Here is a 19,572-nt window from a genome sequence, read left to right on the forward strand (position 1 = left end):
ACCATGGTTTGAAGCCAGACAGACAGAAAAGTCCGTGAAACTCTGATCTCCAATAAACCACCCAGAAAAAGCCGGAAGTGGTGCTGTGGCTCAAGTGGTAGAGTGCTAGCCTTGTGGACAAAGAGGTTCATTGAAAGCACCTCAGGACGGGCACCACCCCCCCCACACACACACAAACACACACAGAAATGAATTCCAAGATACAGAACACAGAGACCTCTTTTTTTTTTTAGTTTTTAATTATTCTGCCTTCTCCACCTTATGTATGGCGTATTCAAATGTACATCATTGGAAGGGTTGGGAGAAGGTACAGAACTTGAGGGGGGGAAAAGGATAAAAATATGCAGCAGTGAAGCTCTCTGGACACTGATAAAAGTGAACTATACAACTCATGGGTGGAAATGGGAGGGAGGGACTGGAAGAAAATGAGGGAACAGAGGGAACTGTACAGAAGGAAATGTACTAATTACCTGACTCATGTCATTGTAATCCCTCTATATATCACCTCGATAATAACAATAAAGTAAATTATAAATAAATAAATAAATAAAGAGAGTCAGGTATTGGTGGCTCAGGTATATAATCCCAGATACTCAGGAGCCTGAGATCCAAAAATGATGAGGTTCAGAGACAAGACTCATTTCCAATTAACCAGCAAAAATCCAGAAGTAGAGGATGGCTCAATGGCAGAGCACAAGTCATGAGCAAAAAATTAAAACCTGAGTAAGAATATGAGGCCCTGAGTTCAAGCCTCAATACCAGCACATCCACACACACAAAAGAAGGATATAAAAATGTTTTGTTGAACCTCAAAATCCCTTGGTGTTTTTCGTTTGTTTTTGGTTTTTTGTTTCATTTTGTGTTGTTTTGTTTTTTACAGTTAAGAGTTACAAAACAGAAACCTGTTTTATGATAGATTCAAACAGGTCAGCAGTGGATAGTGCTGGGACACGTATTGATCCGCTCCTGCCTACTGCCCCATACAAGAATATGACCCAGGGGCTGGGAAGGTGGCTCAGTGGTAGAGCGCTTGCCTTGCATGCATGAGGCCCTGGGTTCGATTCCTCAGCACCACATAAGCAAAAAGAAAAAAGCCGGAAGTGGCGCTGTGGCTCAAGTGGTAGAGCGCTGGCCTTAAGCTGAAGAGCTGAGGGACAGTGCCCCAGCCCAGAGTTCAGGCCCCACGACCGGACCCAAAAACAAAAAAGAAAAAAAAAAGATTATGACCCAATATCAGCAGATGTTCTCTTTTTTTTTACAGAAAGGGTCTGTCTTGGAGCTGGGCCTGGGTGCTCTCCCTGTGCTCTTCATTTCAAGGCTAGCACTCTACCATTTGTGCCACAGTGCCACTTCCGGCTTTCGGTTTATGTGGTGCTGAGGAATAGAACCCAGGGCCTCATACATGTGAGGCAAACCCTCTACCACTGAGCTGCCTTCCCAGCCCAGATGTTCTCATTTCGTGAAATTTCTTTTTTTTTTAATTGATTAATTTTTTTTTTTGTGAAACTATCGTACAGAGGGGTTACAATTACATAGGCAAGGTAATGAGTACATTTCTTGTCAAGCATTGTTGCCTCCTCCTTTGTTTCCCCTTCCCATCCCTTCCCATCACTCCCCCACCCCACCCTGCCACCCCCTCCACCCCCCAGCCAAAGTTGTAAAGTTCATTTTTCGATATAACATCTTGTACATCTCATTGTTGCAATGGGTCCACCTGTATCCCTATTTAAACGATTTGTTTTTTTTCCTTCCCCTCCACAAATTATACCAACATCAAATACAGTGAAAGCAGGGGTTATACCATGGGGGAGGGACATAAAAAGCAACAAAGAAATCATCTTAAAAATATGTTAGAAACAATCACATGAAAGAAAAAAAACATTTGAATACTTATCTTGGGGTTCATTTCACCTAACATCAACTTATCTGACCTTTTCTGCTTGACTCAGACATACATTAGTTATGGCAAAGAAGAGAAAACATGGGAGCTATGTTTCTTTGGCCCTGGCTTATTTCACTTAAGATAATTTTTTCCAAGTCTTTCCATTTCCTAACAAATGGGGTAGTGTCATTCTTTCTGATGGAGGCATAGAATTCCATTGTGTATATATACCACATTTTCTTGATCCATTCATCTACTGAGGAGCATCTGGATTGGTTCCATATCTTAACTATGGTAAATAATGCTGCAATAAACATAGTTGTGCTAGTAGCTTTAGTGTGGTCTTGTTTGTGATCATTTGGGTAAATGCCCAAAAGTAGGATTGCTGGGTCATAGGGGAATTCTATGTGGAGTCTTTTGAGGAACCTCCATACTGTTTTCCAAAGTGGTTGAACAAGTTTACACTCCCACCGACAATGCAGTAGGGTTCCCTTCTGTCCACATCCCCTCCAGCATCTGTTGTTATTAGAGTTCTTGATTATAGTCATTCTAACTGGGGTGAGGTGGTATCTCAACGTTGTTTTGATTTGCATTTCTTTTATGGCTAGAGATGAAGAGTGAAATTTCTAAAAGTAAGGAAAAGGGTGGGTAGAGGAGAGATGGTTGAAAGGGATGACACTGATCAACACATATTGTATTCATAAACTGCTTTGTTAAATGGCAATGCCTTTGTACAACTACTGGGGCTGGGAAGGTGGCTCAGTGGTAGAGTGCTTGCCTTGCATGCCTGAGGCCCTGGGTTCTATTCCTCAGCACCACATAAGAAAAAAGAAAAAAAGCCAGAAGTGGCGCTGTGGCTCAAGTGGTAGAGCTCTAGCCTTGAGCTGAAGAGCTGAGGGACAGCGCCCAGGCCAAGAGTTCAGGCCCCACAACCGGACCCGCCCCCCCAAAAAAAGACTAGAATTTTCTGATTTTTAAAATTCTGGCCTTTAATTTTAAATACTTTAAAATACTTGTGTTTGTAGGCAGCTAGAATACTGTAAATATGAACTTGTGGAACAAATACAACATCTGAAGCTATGAATTCTGTTGGAAAAGAAAGGTGAGCTTCTCTCTATGTAACATACATACATATATATATATATATGTATGTATGTTACATAGAGAAATTTTTTTCTTGGCTGGAGAAGGGACTGGACAATGAAACTGAGGAAAAACTGAAATTGACCATTAAAAAAAAAAAGAGTAAAGGTGCCTTTGTTTCCTTTTCAAATTACAGCAGTACCAATTTACAGGAGAGAGTATGTCCAGCTTCTGAGTCCATACTAGGACAATCCTGGAAGCTACACATTGCATTCAAGGTGCCCTGCTTTAAAGCACAGATATATTCTCACTCTTGCTCCATCAAACAGGAAAGCCATTTTAGAGTGAGTACTTGCCACACAAAGCTATCAAGAAGTAGCCCATTTAGAATGCTATGACTAAGTATGATAATTAACAGGAGAGTGTCACCTTCTAAAAACAAACAAATACAGTATACAGAAATTATATTTGCATATACACACCTTAAAGGGATTCCAGGTCTCTCCTGTAAAGCTTTCTAAGAAGCAATCCCTAACTAATCCTAACAGTGAAAATTGAATTCAACAGGCACAAATAATATCATTGTTTTTTCAAGTATACCGCTGCAGAAACCATGTATTATTCAATCATTCCCTAGTCAGCAGAGCAGTGACATCCTCTCGGAGTGAGGGGAAAAGTGCATGAGTCATCCCTATGTTGATAAGGAGATTGCAGGATGAAGGCACTGCTGTTAAGTCAGCATCAGATGGTGCCTTGTCTAAATCAGTCCATGGAACACTCTGGATGATTTTGTCCTATGACAACCATTAATCATTAGAGATGAAATAGGCCTTCTTGTTTTAGTGACAACCTCACACACAATCTAATATTTACTTCCTCAAACCAAGGAGGTGGAGGGAGAAAAGACAAAAAATATATTCCACTCTATTTGTATTCAAATAGTGACTAGATGGGAAAGAGGAAAACATCTTGTTTTTACACATGGCCAGCAAATGTGACACAATTTCCTGCTTGTTTAAAAAGCTTAAAATCCAATGAGTAAATCTCTTGGAGAAATACCAACACCTAAGAATTTCACTGGTGTACAAAATGATATCATGCCTAGGTAAGATTCACCTATGTTGTTCGGGTAAACAGCTTTTAACATTGTTAGTAACACAAACAAAATGGCACCCCAGAGAGATACTTCAACACATTGTGGTAACCGGCACCCTGGGTTCTAGTCACTGAATTGCACTCTTCACATTCAGAAAGGTAACACTTTATGCAAATTTCAATTTGAGAATTTTCCTTATGATAACTAAGATTCTTAAGACAAAGAAGGAGGTTGGGGTGAATGAACGGATTAGAAACTATAATGGATCTAAGTCTCATGTTCTGTGCCACAACATAGTTAAAACTTGCATCTACAAGTCTGTATGACAGTGATAGGGCCTAATTTGTGGGTCAGTTCATGGCAACTAAACTTCTTCACTTAAAATCCTTTGTGTCTGAAGCAGTTAAATGAAATATTGACTACGTGTAGAATTTTGAAACTCAAGTTGAAGAACAGGAGTCCTAAACTGGTAGCGGACATGAAGCTGCAGACTAAATAAAGACAAGCCACACTGTGAGGCCATGGACTCAAATAAGACACACTGACCATGTGTAAAGGATTCTAGATTGTTGATTAAAAGTTAAAGGGATACAGTTCTTATACAATTATCCTTTTTTTTTTTTGGTCTGGTCGTGGGGCCTGAACTCTGAGCCTGGGCGCTGTTCCTCAGCTCTTCAGCTCAAGGCTAACACTCTACCACTTGAGCCACAGTGCCACTTCCGGCTTTTTATTTTCTGCTTATGTGCTGCTGAGGAATCGAACCCAGGGCCTCAGGCATGCAAGGCAAGCACTCTACCACTGAGCCACCTTCCCAGCTCCACAATTATCCTTTTTAAGAGTAAAAATCCTAAAAAATTAAAGTACAAAAGGGTGAAAGGTAATGTTCCCACACCACTGTCTCTCCACAAGCTAATCAGTTCAGGCATCTTCTTGCAATGGCCTATTGTAGCAATGCCCCATTATTGCAAATCTCCTGTGACATAGGAAAATTCTATCCTTTTTTAAACTGTTCCTGAAATTACTTAGTGACGGAGGAAGAAAGAGCAGAAACCCTTCAGCTAAAACTGCAGTAAGTTTAATTATTTCTATATGTTTGTTGGTGGTGGTAGTGGTAGGGCTTGAACTCAGGGCCTTGGTGCTATTCCTAAGCTTTCTCCCTCAAAGGTAGCACTCTACCACTTTGAGCCACAGCTCCATGTCTGGTTTTCTGATGGTTAGAGATAAGAGTCTAATGGACTTTCCTGCCTGGACTGGCTTTGAACCATAATCCTCAGATTTCAACCTCCTGAGTAGCTTAGATTTCTGGTGTGTGTCACCAGCAGCTGGCTTTCTTTCAAGTGTTTTTTTTTCTTTTTTCTTTGTGCGTTGTTGTTTGTGTTTGGTTTTTGGTTTTGTTTTGTTTTGTTTTGTTGTGGGGTTTTTTTGTCAGTTGTGGGGCTTGAACTCAGGACCTGGGCTTCATCCCTGAGCCTCTGTGCTCAAAGCACAAAGCTCAAGGCTAGCACTCTACCACTTGAGCTACAGTACCACTTTCAGTTTTTGAATAGCTAATTAGAGCTAAGGGTCTTAAGGGAACTTTTCTGCCCAGGATGGCTGTAAACCACTATCCTCAGATCTCAGCTTCCTGAGCAATTAGGATTACAGGCATGAGCCACTGATACCCAGCTTTTTTCAAGTTTTTATTTAGGTTCTATTCTATAAGAAAAGTAGTCAAAGGAAAACCAGGGTTGGTGCCAATTGAATACCATTTCATTGAAATCTCCATTGTGCCCTAAACCACTGGCTCTAGACATAGAGTACAACGTTTTCCCAAGAGGAGATGCTCCCAAATTTCCATTCAGAATATTTTCACTGAACTCTTAAGAGTATTGAAACACATGCCAAAGATATAACTGACCACTGTGCCTGGGATTCAGGATGCTGCATTGGTTTCTCACTTTTCTACATCATTTCCACAGAACACCTGAGTAGACTAAGTAGCGTATAGTGGGAATTCAATGTTTCCAAAGACAGAAATCTGAGAATTTTCATAAGCCCTGGGGCTGGAGGTAGAGGGAATAAAAAGAAAGGCAGAAGGAAGAAGAAGACAGGCTTTGGAGCAGACTATGATAAGGAGCAGAACTGTTGAGGGGACCTAAAGAAATCACCAAGTAGCCTGAAATGGAAAAATTGAAGAGAGCCATGAGACTATGGAAGAAGCTCAGTAGAGTGATTTGTACAGGAAATGGACAGGGCCAATCTGGAGTTGCTGCCATTTTATTCAGAAGGTCAGAAATAGATAAAATTAAGTAAGGTTCAGAACTGATTTTCTCCTATCAATCCACAAAGATTAAAGGGGGAGAGTAGCAATGGGACTTAAAACTCATACATCTACTACAACCTTCACAATATAGTTTTTTGCTAGCTCTCATCTTTAATACCATAGCTTGATACTTTGAAAATATCCTTAATATAATTGTGGTCCTGAAAACCATGATGCTTACTACCATTATGGCCTTGCAAAAAAACAAATATTTGGCCTTCTCTATAGAATTACATCACATCTAACTTTCAATACAAAATGACTAATTTTTCAAACATGTTTTGTTTATGAACCTTCAGTTAATGAACTTTTGGGATAACATATAAAAAGACTGAAAAAAAGTAAAATGTATGAACAATGAAGTAAACACAGTCATCAAAACATCTTGTCAAAGCTCCAGCCCACATAAAGAACAATGCAGGGGCTGGGAAGGTGGCTCAGTGGTAGAGTGCTTGCCTTGCATGCCTGAGGCCCTGGATTCGATTCCTCAGCACCACATAAAAGAAAAAAGCTGGAAGTGGCGCTGTGGCTCAAGTGGTAGAGTGCTACCCTTGAGCTGAAGAGCTGAGGGACAGCGCCCAAGCCCAGAGTTCAGGCCCCACGACCAGATCCCCCCCCCAAAAAAAGAACAATACAGTTTATAGGTTATTGGCAAAGGATGCCAGTGGTCTTTCTGCATGCCAATCAAGGGAGCTGCTATATGCCAACTGCACAAATGCAATTTACAATTCACTCAGCCAAACAGATTTAAAATTATTCAACTGTAAAACTATTTTTTTATTTGGAGGAGTCAGAGTACTTCCAAATTTTTTATATAAGGTAAAGCCTTATTACTATTTTTATATCACATCCTATCTGTATAATTCCTAAGTGCACAAATAGAATCATGCCATGCCATATTCATTACCATATTCATTTCTTAATAGGGATTTTATCTGAAAAAGCAAACTTATGCCTTTTTTCTTTTTCTGTTGAATCCTACCTACGCATTTCCTCTTTCTCTACCCAAAATTCTCAGCCAATATGAGCTGTTAATATATCTGATGATTCTACAATGTACCATTTCTTGCCCTAGCCAACTCTACATCACTATGAGAACATCAAATGGGCATCTCAAAATTAACATGGTTTAAACAGAACTCTCGGTGCCCCTGTCTGCTCCTCATTACAATGAATGGCAACATCATTTACCCAAGCAAAATACTGCATTTATCTTTGACTCTTCTTTCTCTTCATACCCCCATAGCAAAGCCAGCAGGCTCTACCTTCAAAATGTATCCTGAGTCTGATCACTTCATACCTTCTGTCATCACTACATTGATCCTGTCGTTTTATACCTTCCCTGGACCAATGAAAGAACTTTCTATAGGTTAAGTGAATATCCTCTTATCCTCAAAATTTATTCTCCACTCAAGATCCAGAGGAACAATTGTACAGCACAAAGCTGATGTCAACTATTATACTCAAACTTTTCAGAGTAAATCCAAACTCATTATTGTGACCTATATAATCTGACTCTACCAACAAACTTGATTTTATTCCAAATCACTGTCCCTTCCCACAACCACCTTCAACTGAAGTCCAGAAGCTGGCTGCCTTCCTCTTCCTCTATCAAGCCAAAAAACATCCTAGGTCAAAGGCTTTTCTTCTCACTTGACGTTCCTCTGCCTAAACACCACCCCTCCTCTTCCTCCTCCTCTGTAAAAAGTCTATTTCTATCTCTGTTTCTGTCTCTCCCTTTTTCTTTTCTCTCCATCTTCCCCCCGCATCTTGTTTTATTTTTTCATAGCACTTATTACTACTTGAAATTACACTTTCTTTTTAGTCATTTGTTGTTTATTTCATTCACAAGCCAATAGCATACACTTATATGGTACAATAAGGTATATGGTATTTTTCTAAGAGCTGGAGATATATAGCAGTGAGTAAACAAGCAAAGATCCCAGCCCTCAGGGGGCCTGTATTCTTAGTTATCCTCATTCAAACCTAAACACTAGAGAGTAGACACACAATCCAACTGTAACCAAAAAATGAATCCCTATAAAGTACCTTAGCCTAAAGTAGATGTTAACACATGTATGCTGAATAGATGAAATGTCCTGCCACCTGCAGCCATCTGTTTCCAAGAAAACTCTTAACTATAGAAATCTTCCTTTCTACCAAATGGGATACAAAGCTGGGATCTACCAAATCCCATTAAGATAAAGCCAACTTCTGTGGCTGTGTTGGGTTCCTACCCCTGGGTCTGCCTATCTTGACTGCCCTTTCATATAACCCCCCAGTGACTATATCACTAGGATTTGTTTCATCAGGTCACAAGAACACCTGACCCACATGGTGGGAGCTGAGCAATCAGTCATTATTATTAAACAAGCCGTCTTCTGGCTGAGATCAAGATACATGGGTCATATTCTATCCTTGGCTTATGGCAGTCCTTCCGATCAATAGCTCACCACTATCATTTCAACAACTCTTGTCTCAGCACTGAACACAATGTTATAAAGGACAGGTTTGCCTATTTCAACTTCTATGGATGTCAGATATTTGGCTGTGCTGAGAAAATTCATTGCTGAGAACACTTGTAAACTATGAATGACCTGATCTCAAATAAAAATGAAGGTAGTCATGAGATACAGTTAATTCTTCTTTGAAAAAAATGGAAGCTACAATGGTAGAAACAAAAGGTAGAAAAATACTTCTCTCTTAAAAGGACTACTCTGGAGGCCTTAAAATATAGGTATTTAAAACCCATATTTCTAACATACATGCATGTGAAAGTAGTGTTCACATTTTAGTGTATCAGTTGTTAGATGTGCCCTGCTTTAGTTCCTTCTCAGGAAGGAGTTAGGGAATAAAAAGTTAAAAAAAGAATAGCAAAAGCCAAAGGAAGATGCTTCCATTTGGTAGTGATAGGCTAAGAGTAGTAGCTATTTCTTTCTATCCCTGAGATTCCAGCTTAAAAAGGTGTGTTAATGAAGTTAATAAAGTAATCTACACAGGCAAGCCCAACAGTACATGTTGTATCTCATATCATATCACATTATATCATATATTTGCCCATCACTTCATTCCCTTTGAAGCATTTTCACATACATTTCCTCCTTTAGTCTTCAAAGCAAGCAACTCTGCTTACTTTGAAGACTATAAACCGGATATAAACAGGGCAACATAAACAGGAGGTATAAACAGAGCAACATACTTCTCTGAAACACTGTAAGGTCAATTTTCCTAAGATCCCACCGTAAAGACAGCAGAACCTAGCTATACCTAGACACAGTACATGGTCTTTTTTCTATAAGAGGAAAGGAAGCATAGTTCTGGAAAAATCACATTCTACAGGCAACGGCCAATATTTCTCTTTACTGCGACAGAAGTTAGAGGGACACATATTTACCAGTGGTTTAAGGTGGCAGGAAGATGCATTGGGCCTGAAGCTCTAGGCAGAGAGAGTCTTTTACAAATTCTTCCTATGGATGTCAATTCCTGCAATGACAAACAGGCAAATATCTGGTGTGAATAAAAGACACACAATGACCTGACTTCAATAGGGCTTTTTGTACCCAACTGCCAGGTACCCCATTTCAGCTCAAAGTCACCATCCTCCTCTTCTAGCCAACTCCTTTTCCCCACCCTGAATTTCCCACAGAAGAACAAAACTTTCAGTGGACAAAACAGAATTAACTGCTAATGATGAGCTGGTGCTAAGTAGCAGCTCCCCTTCATAGACAGGCTTGATCCTTCCAAAAGGCCATTATCTCTACCACTTCCCATTTATTTCTATTTATTTATTGTGGGGCCTGACTTAGGACCTAAACTTTGTTACTCATGGCTGGCATTCTAGATTTGAGTCACACTTTCAGGACCAGATTTTTGCTAACTGAAGATAAGTCTTGAGGATTTGTCTGCCTAGGCTAGCTTTGAACCATGATCCTCAGATCTCAACCTTCTGAGTAGCTAGGATTATGAGACACCAGCTCTTAGCTCCTGTCTTCTTGATACAAATAAGAACTGTGATTGCCATTTATCATCACCTCTGCTTTATAATTGTTGTTTCGTTGGGTTTTTGTTTGGTGTTTTTGGTGGGGGTTTTTTGTTTGTATTTTATTTTTTTTGTCGGTCATGGGGCTTGAACTCTGGGCCTGGGCACTGGCCCTGAGCTCTTCAGCTCAAGGCTAGTGCTCTACCACTTGAGCCACAGTGCTACTTCCTGTTTTCTGGTAGTTTATTGGAGATGAGTCTCACAGACCTTCCTGCCGGGCTTTGAACCGAGATCCTCAGATCTCAGCCTCCTGAGTAGCTGGGATTATAGGTGTGAATCACCAGCGCCTGGTAATAATTGTTCTTCTTTTTGTGGTTGGTCGTGGGGCTTATACATTATAGATTTTACAGAACTTAAAATATTTTCCTCTACTAAGATCCCAACAAAAGTAGGTAAACTGAAGAAAAAGGGGCCAGGTTCTAAAAAAAAAAATAATAAGGTGCATACAGCAACTCAAGCTAATACCCTCACATCTGCAGACATCAGCAATCCCTGAAGAAGGGAAAGAGTCCAATTTTCACAAGTTAAGTATAGTCAGGAATCCGGCTTGTGTAATCCCACAGTTAAAAGCATAAGCACATCTAGAACCTAGGTCTCTCCCCTGCCAATCGAGGACTCTTTTACTACCCATTGAGTAGCAGCTTGAAAATATATAGCAAAAAATAAACCTAATAATACACACATATACAAAGTCAAAGAAATACAACTGAAACATCCCATTTTCTTCCTACTAAAATATTTATCATTCCTTTATATATTACCAAAGAATATCATAGCAAATCATCAGGTTCTAAGGGTTTATTTCCCAATAGGTCATTTTTCAATAGTTTCAACTCCACGAAAGCAAGAAAAAGGAAGGGAGGGAAGGGAAAGGGAGGGGAGGGGAGAGGAGGGGAGAGGGGAGAGTGAATGGAGGGGGAGGTAGGAGGAGGAAGGGGAGGGGAGGGGAGAGGAGAGGAGAGGGGAAGAGAGGAGAAAACAAAATGTTATGTACTCATGTACCTATGGTTTCAAAAGTACTTAAATGTCTCAAACTGTCCAGAACATTCTTTATGCTAGAAAATTCTCCCTTGGTATCCATCTTAAATATAGGACTGTAAGTAAGGTCTGTTACGTAAATTAAATAGGTAGGTTTAATTAGGTAGCTGATAAAAAGAACATCACATGGTATTCAGGCAGGAGAGAGAAGTTTATTTATTCCGAACTGCACTCCCCGCCCCCCCCCCTCCCCTTGGTGGCAACCACATGGCCCAAGCCCAAGCTCAAGGCGCAGGCTCAGGTCCCATATGAGTTTAAGTGGGAAAGGTCAGGGAGATGGTTCTAGGGCCAGGTAAGGGAAGGTGTAGCACAATCAGATGTAGATGTGACCTCAGGGCCTAGGATCCTCCCTGGAGACCTGGACACTAAGCACAGCAGAAGTAAAAAGACACTTCTTCCTAGCATGAAGAGAGGCCAAGTTTGATCAGAAAGGGACCATAGAGTATGGTAGAGAGAAGGCAGAAATCCCAAACCATGGGATTTTGCCAGAAGCAAAAGCAGGGAGGTATGACAGTACCTTCTATTTGTATTATCCAGATCTCCTTTGCATTTATTTTTCTTTTACCAGGACTAGTGCTAGAAATCAGTGTCTCATAGTTGCTCAGTTTGCTTGGCCCACAGCTTGACACCCACTAGCTGGGCTATATCTCAGCCCAGCTTTTTGCTGGTTATCTTAGAACTGGAGTCTCACAGATTTTTCTGCCCAGTCTGGCTTTCAAACTGCGATCCTCCAGATTTCAGCATCCTGAGAAGCTAAGATTATAAGGAGCACCCAGCTCATCCATATCTCTCATTACCTCATATATCTTAAAATTCCTATACCTTCTGCTGAGACTTTTATATAGGTCTACATTGCATACTTTTTGAAGTACATTTTGCCAAATTTCCATAACCAAAATACAATTCCACTTTTCTGGCAATGCCTATTTATAACTTCCTTGGAATAATCAATGTTGTCCCAGAGCCTTCTATGACCCCCAAAAAATAGTGGTAGAAGTTTTGACCCTTTGGGGGTTTTCTGAGAAAAGAGTAAATAATGATTTTTCCTTGGGCCAGTCATAAGACTACCAAGCCTATTCCCATCACAAGGCTTGGACTTCCATAGCCAGAAACTACAAGTATTCAAGCCTCTTCAAGGAGAATGTTCATGAAAAAGATCCCAGGATAGCTATCCATCAAAATCCACAAATGGAATTTTTCTTCTTACGTTAAAAAAAGATAAGCCAGTAACCCAAGCTGAGATAGAGTCAAAGGACAGTAGTTCAACAAACAATCCTGAAAGTGCCTAAAAAGAAGTAAAGGCCAAATATGTGACCATGGTTAGGATTCAGAATTCAAGACCAGTTTGAGGAAACAACAAGGCAGAGTCCACCTGAATTCTAGGAAGAACTGCTCTAGATCTATAGCTGGTGAGCAGGTACCAAATTCTGGCTGAAAACAAAAATCACTTGGAGAAGTAAAAACAATTAAAATAAAAATAAACTCCCTAGCATCCAGACCCAATAAAACAAAATCTTTGGTTTGGAGGTCCCTAACATAGTCAGTACAAAAGCTTCCTCCCAAATGATTCTAATGCTAAGCAGGAAAAGTCTATACCTCAGAAGTTCCAGAGCCATTAGGAATCATTCATTGAACAACTCCAGACAAGATCCAAGGATCAGGTTTTAGAGGAGGTATACATTCTTCATGTATTTACTCACTCTGCATCACATTCTGAGAGCCACTGCTTAACTTTAAAAAGAAATTATTGTTGTTATAAAGGTGATATACAGAGGGGTTACAGTTGCATAAATCAGGTAAAGAGTACATTTAACTCTTTTTTAAAATTCTAAATAAATACAAGGGCTAGGATGTAGCTTGATGGCAAAGCATTTGCATAGCAAGTGCAATGTTCTGGATTCAATTCTCCATATCAAAAAGAAAATAATAATAATATTAATATTATAATAATAATGCAGTTAAATAAATACAAAACAATGCCAGCTGCCAGAATAACAATCAGGTACATCGAGAGGGTCTTCATTTTTGCCATAGTCCTTCATGTGCTCAATATCAGCACCCTCAGATAAACTAGGGGGACTGTCTCAGGCCAGAAGCAGATCTACATCTTCAAATACCTATGTAGGCTATCTCTGATAGGACAAAGATCTAGGGACATCTAGTCATCAAGATGGCCTTCGAGGAACAGCTCCAAGGCCCATCAAAAGGCAGGACACTGTAGATCAATGTAGTGAATGGACACCCGCCAAGCCAGTTGAGCACTTCTCCTTCCAGATTTTCACTTTGTGGTCAGGTAACAGCTTGAGCAATCCCAAGCCAAAAATGGAAAAGTAAATGCGTGGGTCACAATGATGACAGATCAGAGGAAGCTGCTTCTCTGAATGGACCAGCTGGAAGAGATTTCCTCTTTGACCTTATTAGGTACCATCAGATGACTTCAGGGACTCAGCAACAGAGAAACCCACAGTTGCCTAAGGTCAGCCTTCCTGATCGCAAGGCCCAGCAGCAATCCATACTACCTCCAACAGACCAAGGAGTCACCCTGAAGCATGCTCTTAAGCTAAGGATCTCCTACTTGAGCTACAAAGTACACTTAGAAGAGCTTGTGTGAGGCCAGGAAGCGGTGGCTCATGCCTGTAATCCTATCTTAGAAGACTGAGTTCTGAGGATCATGGTTCAAAGCCACTCTTGGTAGGAAAGTCCATGAAACTCTTTTATCCAATCAATTGGCAAAGTTTAAAAAGCCAGAAGTGGAGCTCCACTCAAGGTAGAACACCATTCTTGAGCAAAAAGGTCTAGAGGACAGTGCCCAAGCCCTGAGTTCAAACCCTAGTACCAGACAGAAGACACACACACACACACACACACACACACACACACACACACACACACACACACACACACACACACACACACACACACACACACACACAAATATGTGTGGAAGAGGAAATCTAGGGAAAACAAGTAATATATCTCCCCTCATTTTTTTAAGAAATGCATTCATTTTCCTTGTAATTGTGTTATTTCCTAGGCTGAAACAAGATATTTCTCTATTGCTCCAAAATATACCATTTTTTTGTTTGATAACCTATCAGAGCCCTTGAGCTCTCACTTCTCTCACTTATCCCAATTTCTACCACATCCCAAAAGTAGAGAGCATGACTTGGCTTTAGTGAAAGTCACGTTAGCCACCCTCATTCCTATCAAAACTCAATCCTGACCATTCAACCTGCTCTGGGTCAACATGGTACCCCATGTTAAATGTTCTCACAGCATCATGCATGTCTCCTGCACAGAAAAAAATCACTTATATTTCATTTTTCCTCAAATCTGTGGATGGACAAAGATCCGTGGTATTTCTGCTTTGCTTCTTTGTGGTTGCTGCTTTTAAGTTTTAAAAAGCAAATCATTGTATCCCAAAATAGTGTCCTGAAGCTCTTTGGTTTCCTTAAAATACCAAATTTCATGCCACCCAGCCCAGAATTGGTCCTTCTCTCTTAATCCAAGGCCCAAGTAGCTTCCCCAGCATATGGGAGGCTCTCTTCTCCCTCCTTCCAAAAATTCCAACTTATTCATCAATAAATCCAGAGCGTATGGGAGAGAAAACCTGCAACTAATCTCGAGGCTAACCAAATTGGAGAGGAAACAAATCAGAATAATTACCTTCCAGCTTCATTTTTTAAAAATCACATTGCACTAGTTATTATATTGAAGGTGACTCTCTAATATGTCAAATGAATCCCTTTTTGACATTCAAAAGAATTTCCTTGTTTCCCAGAACAAATCTAGCTGAGGCTAGAAGCACTGCCAACACCCTCAGGATGTGAACTGACTGAAGCTTTCCTGATGCTCCATGCCTAGGTGGCCCCCACTTTGGAGCACCAACCTTCCTTGTCCTCCTACCACACCACACCCACTGGCAGAGAAAAGTGAGGCTTTGGGAGCTTTTTAAAGCTCTCCCACCTACTCCACACATTCAGTAGGAGGAAGAATTAATGTTTCCAAGTTCTCAGAATGACACAAAACTCATCAAGTACAACAAAATTAGTTGAAAAATAGCAAAATGATTTTAGCTTCCCTTTAAAAAAAATACAAGCACACCTACTTTAAGTGATTCACAGTGACCTCATATTTTCTTCCAGTAGGATATATTCTTTTCCCCCAGTGGATGATTTCCACCCTACTCTCTATCTTAAGACGGTATAGGGCCAGATCTCCACTTTCACCTGCTCTAACATCTTGACAAACCTGGACACCTATGAGAGACTCTTCCCTCTCAAGGCTCTTTTAAAACATCTGCCTTACTTGGCTTTCTGGAAGGGGAAGTTTTTCCTGTCTCTTTCCATCCTAAGGGCAGTCTTATCATTGAGAGCCAGAAGCAGCAGCACCTCTTAACTGCCTATCTAACTCCCTGACTACAAGGTCTGATTACCTGACTCTTGACAGCAAAATAACTTTCCTGGGGGAAGTTAACACAGATCACCAACTCCAGCACCATAACAATTTCTGGCACATAGCAAGTGCTCAATAAGTTGCTGTTAAGTGATAGGGTGTGAACAATCAGATAAAGGCAGTGAGTAAGAACAAGGCTGAGAGCCCAACAAAGGGCACCTCATCATGGAAAGGTCTCCTGATATCTCTTATTTTGATTTTTCTCAATTCTGTTGTTACTTAGATACTGGCTTCACTACTATATATCCCTTATTGAATGCCAACTACTCAGGCTTAAATATTCCCCTGAAGACTCAAATCTCAAATTGGACTAAAAATGCAGACCTCCATAGGGGCCTGACCTGAGATAAACACAGGACCTTTGGAGAACAGACTCAAGCTCACCCTAGAGCCACATCTCCAACATCTCATCTCACCCTTATCACCACCCAGGAGCTTAGAACACCATTCTAAAAGTATAAACCTTTGCTCAAGCCTCTCCTCCTTTAAGCCTCTTTCTGTTGTTTACCTGCTGCCCCTTTCACCAGGCTGGGCCCTACTGCAATGTGATACTTCTACCTCAACATCTTGAAATTATATTTTCTCTGTTTACCCCAACTGACTCTTCTTAAAGATTAGTACCCAATCTAATTCATCCCTGCAATAAAGTAAGGGTTCAAGAAAAATACATGGAATTAAACTGAATTATATATTTCTGAATGTCTCCTTTAAAATTTCCATTTCACAGTAACTCAAAGAAGGATGTTTATTAAGGCCAATAGAAAAGCAACTGCTTTAACATCATCATCATCATCAACATCACCATCATCATCAGATGGAAGTGCTGACTAATGAGACGCAGAGAACTATGATGCAAAGATTTCTATTAGTTCTGGTTCTCTTTAGCAATGTGATCACAGGCTCCACTTTCCCTCTCTGATTGCTTCCTCTGTAGTATGAAAAGGGCATAAACTATATGATCCCATTTACACAAAAGGTCTGGTATATACAAATCCATAGTGATAGAATTTAAATTAGTGAATGCTAGGGAATAAGGGGTCTGGGAAGAGAATACTAATAGTATAGGGCTTCTTTAGGGTGATGAAAAAATTCTAAAATTAGTAGTAATGGTTGCACAGCTTTGTGAATATGCTAGAAAACACTGCATTGTCTACTGGAAAATGGTTAATACAGTGAGCCTTGCATTATGGGGACTTTTTTCTGGAAAAGAAAAAGAGAAAAACGAGAGAGGAGTGAGAGGAAGGAAGGAAACAAGGGAGGGAGGGAGGACAAACTAGATTGAAAACTAGACTCATTAGACCACACTAGTCCTAAGGTATCTTGTATAAATCTCAAGGGAGGTTTATTTGCATTTTTACTTACATTTTTCACATTGTTCTTATTTATTTGCATTAAATTTTAAAACTCAAATATTTTCTTAATTGTGGCATCGATAACACATATGCACAGGTGATAAAACTACACAGGACTGTAAACACAAGCACATACAAATGAGCAGCACATAAAAAGCCCAAATAAGTAAGGTCTAGAGACTGAAACAAGGCTTTCAGGCTATTACTACAGTTATCTAAAATATCACTATTGAGGAAGTCGAGGAAAGGCACAATTGTCCCTTTGGTCCTTTTTTTTAATTGGTTAGTTAGTTTTTACAACTTCCTGTAAATCTACAATTATTTCTAAATTTTTTACTTAAAAAAATTATCAAGGCAAAGATTTTGCCTTGATAAAATGGGTTCTCCTTAAACATGCAAGACACAGTAACACTGAGTCTGAAGAACTACTGGATAGAGCTCAGTAGGAGCCACTTTCTTTAGGTATGTTCATGGCAGTTATACTAATCTGGTATCCATTGCCATTTACTAAGGTTACATGCACTTTTTCTTAAAGAGGAATATTTCTCTATTGACAAGAGGAAAAAGGAAAGTCAAGACTATCTTATGTCTTCCCCCAAAAGGGAGACCACAACATTTTTATAAAAATGGAGAACATTCCTTCCAGTGTGATTTACCATCTGATTTCACCCTTCCTACCAAGCCACCTACTCGACCTCTGAGGCATTTGAGATTTAAAACCCCTAGGCTATTTATTACTCCTTAGGCCCCAGTTTCTTATTCTAAGTCAGCAAACAAATTTTGAAAGCCAAACCACTGGAAAAGAACACAGCTTAAATACACAGTATCCCATTCTCCCAAAATATTTTGGTTCCTTGGTCTCACCTATCCTGAAACAAAATCCTTCCATACCCACCAAAAGGGAAAGTTCCACCCTTTATGCCTGATCACATCCAGATAAGCAGGTTCTTTTCTACCTTGAAACTGCAGCTTATTTAGTTGGGGAAGGACAAGCCCCTTAGGGTATACATTCCCCAACTCTTCCCACCACATCACCATCCCCACCCCCCAAGAACGTGCTTGGAATACGAGTTCCTAAAAGGGGGGCAGGGCATAGTCACCCAGAAGTCAAGTAAATTGCCCCAGGAATGTTTGCTGGGCAGCCATTTCCAACCAGGCAGTACTGAAGGATCACAGGGGCTCTAGCCTGATAGAAGAGATTTAATATCCTCCTCCTCAGGTGACACGTATGCATACTGCCTGGCATTGGTCCATACTGAGGTGTCAAGAAATCAGTGATCTGAAAAGCTGTGACTATTTGCATCCAATACAGGAGGGCAAGAAAGACACCTCTCTCCGAATCAAGAGATGCTAGAGCTAAACTGTCCTGTAGGGTAACCAATCATCTTACATGGCCCTTGAGTGTGGTTAATGTGACATGAAATATGCTGAAGGGATAATGTATATATTGGATTTTGAAGATATGGTATTAGGACAACATAAAGTATCTCATTAAAATTTTATATTGAGGCTGGGAAGGTGGCTCAGAGGTAGAGCGCTTGCCTTGCTTGCAAGGACCTGGGTTCGATTCCTCAGCACCACATAAGCAAAAAGAAAAAAGCCAGAAGTGGTGCTGTGGCTCAAGAGGTAGAGCACTAGCCTTGAGCTGAAGAGCTGAGGGACAGTGCCCAGGCCCAGAGTTCAGGCCCCACAACTGGACCCAAAAAAAATTTTTATATTGACTATACTAGTAAACTAAGTTTTGATATTTTAGGTTTATGACTAGAAAACATGCTGAAATTAATTTCACCTCTTTCTTTCTGCTTTTCAAATCTGGCTGCTAGAAAATTATAAATTATATGTGTAACACTCATTATCCTCCTATCACCCAGCCGGGCTAGAGAGTTACTCAGCATTCTACTATGAGGATTACAGCTATAATGAAAGGGCAAGAATGTAGGTTGGACAGGCTAGCATCTCTCTACCAGCTACATGATGTTAAACAAGGTGTCCCTCTCTCTGATAGTCAGTTGTTTCCCCTCTACATGACCCTGGTAGTAATATCCTGTGCACCACTTCAAGTGAAATCAAACAAAAGAACACAGCTTGAAGCAACTACCATACATCTTCTCACAGCTGCTACCAACATCTGCACACTGTCTACCCTTCTTTCCTTGCCTAATTTTTTCCCCTTCTAAGACTAAGTCTCACTAGCTATGTAGCCCTCACCTACCTAAGTCTTCCAAGTGGTGAAATTGCAGGTGTGCACCCCCAAGTGTATCCAGAGATGTTCATTATTTGTGTGTCACAGGCCTGTGGGTCTCTTACTCTGAAAGATAATGACAC

General features: G+C 40.4%; 1 protein-coding gene across 29 annotated transcripts in view; it reads right to left on the reverse strand.

Annotated features, from left to right (window-relative positions):
* The window catches only part of LOC138836115 (sorbin and SH3 domain-containing protein 1), a 238,505-nt gene that overhangs the window by 160,569 nt on the left and 58,364 nt on the right, over positions 1 to 19,572 (reverse strand). For all 29 annotated transcript variants that reach the window (XM_070034616.1, XM_070034612.1, XM_070034619.1 and 26 more), the window contains exon 2: positions 9,758 to 9,846. The gene's annotated coding sequence lies outside the window, so the exon portion shown is untranslated. The remainder of the gene's footprint in view (positions 1 to 9,757; positions 9,847 to 19,572) is intronic.

This window comes from Dipodomys merriami, unplaced genomic scaffold, assembly GCF_024711535.1.
Source record: "Dipodomys merriami isolate MVZ:Mamm:240054 unplaced genomic scaffold, mDipMer1.0.p SCAF_249, whole genome shotgun sequence".
In the NCBI taxonomy this organism is placed as follows: Eukaryota; Metazoa; Chordata; class Mammalia; order Rodentia; family Heteromyidae; genus Dipodomys; species Dipodomys merriami.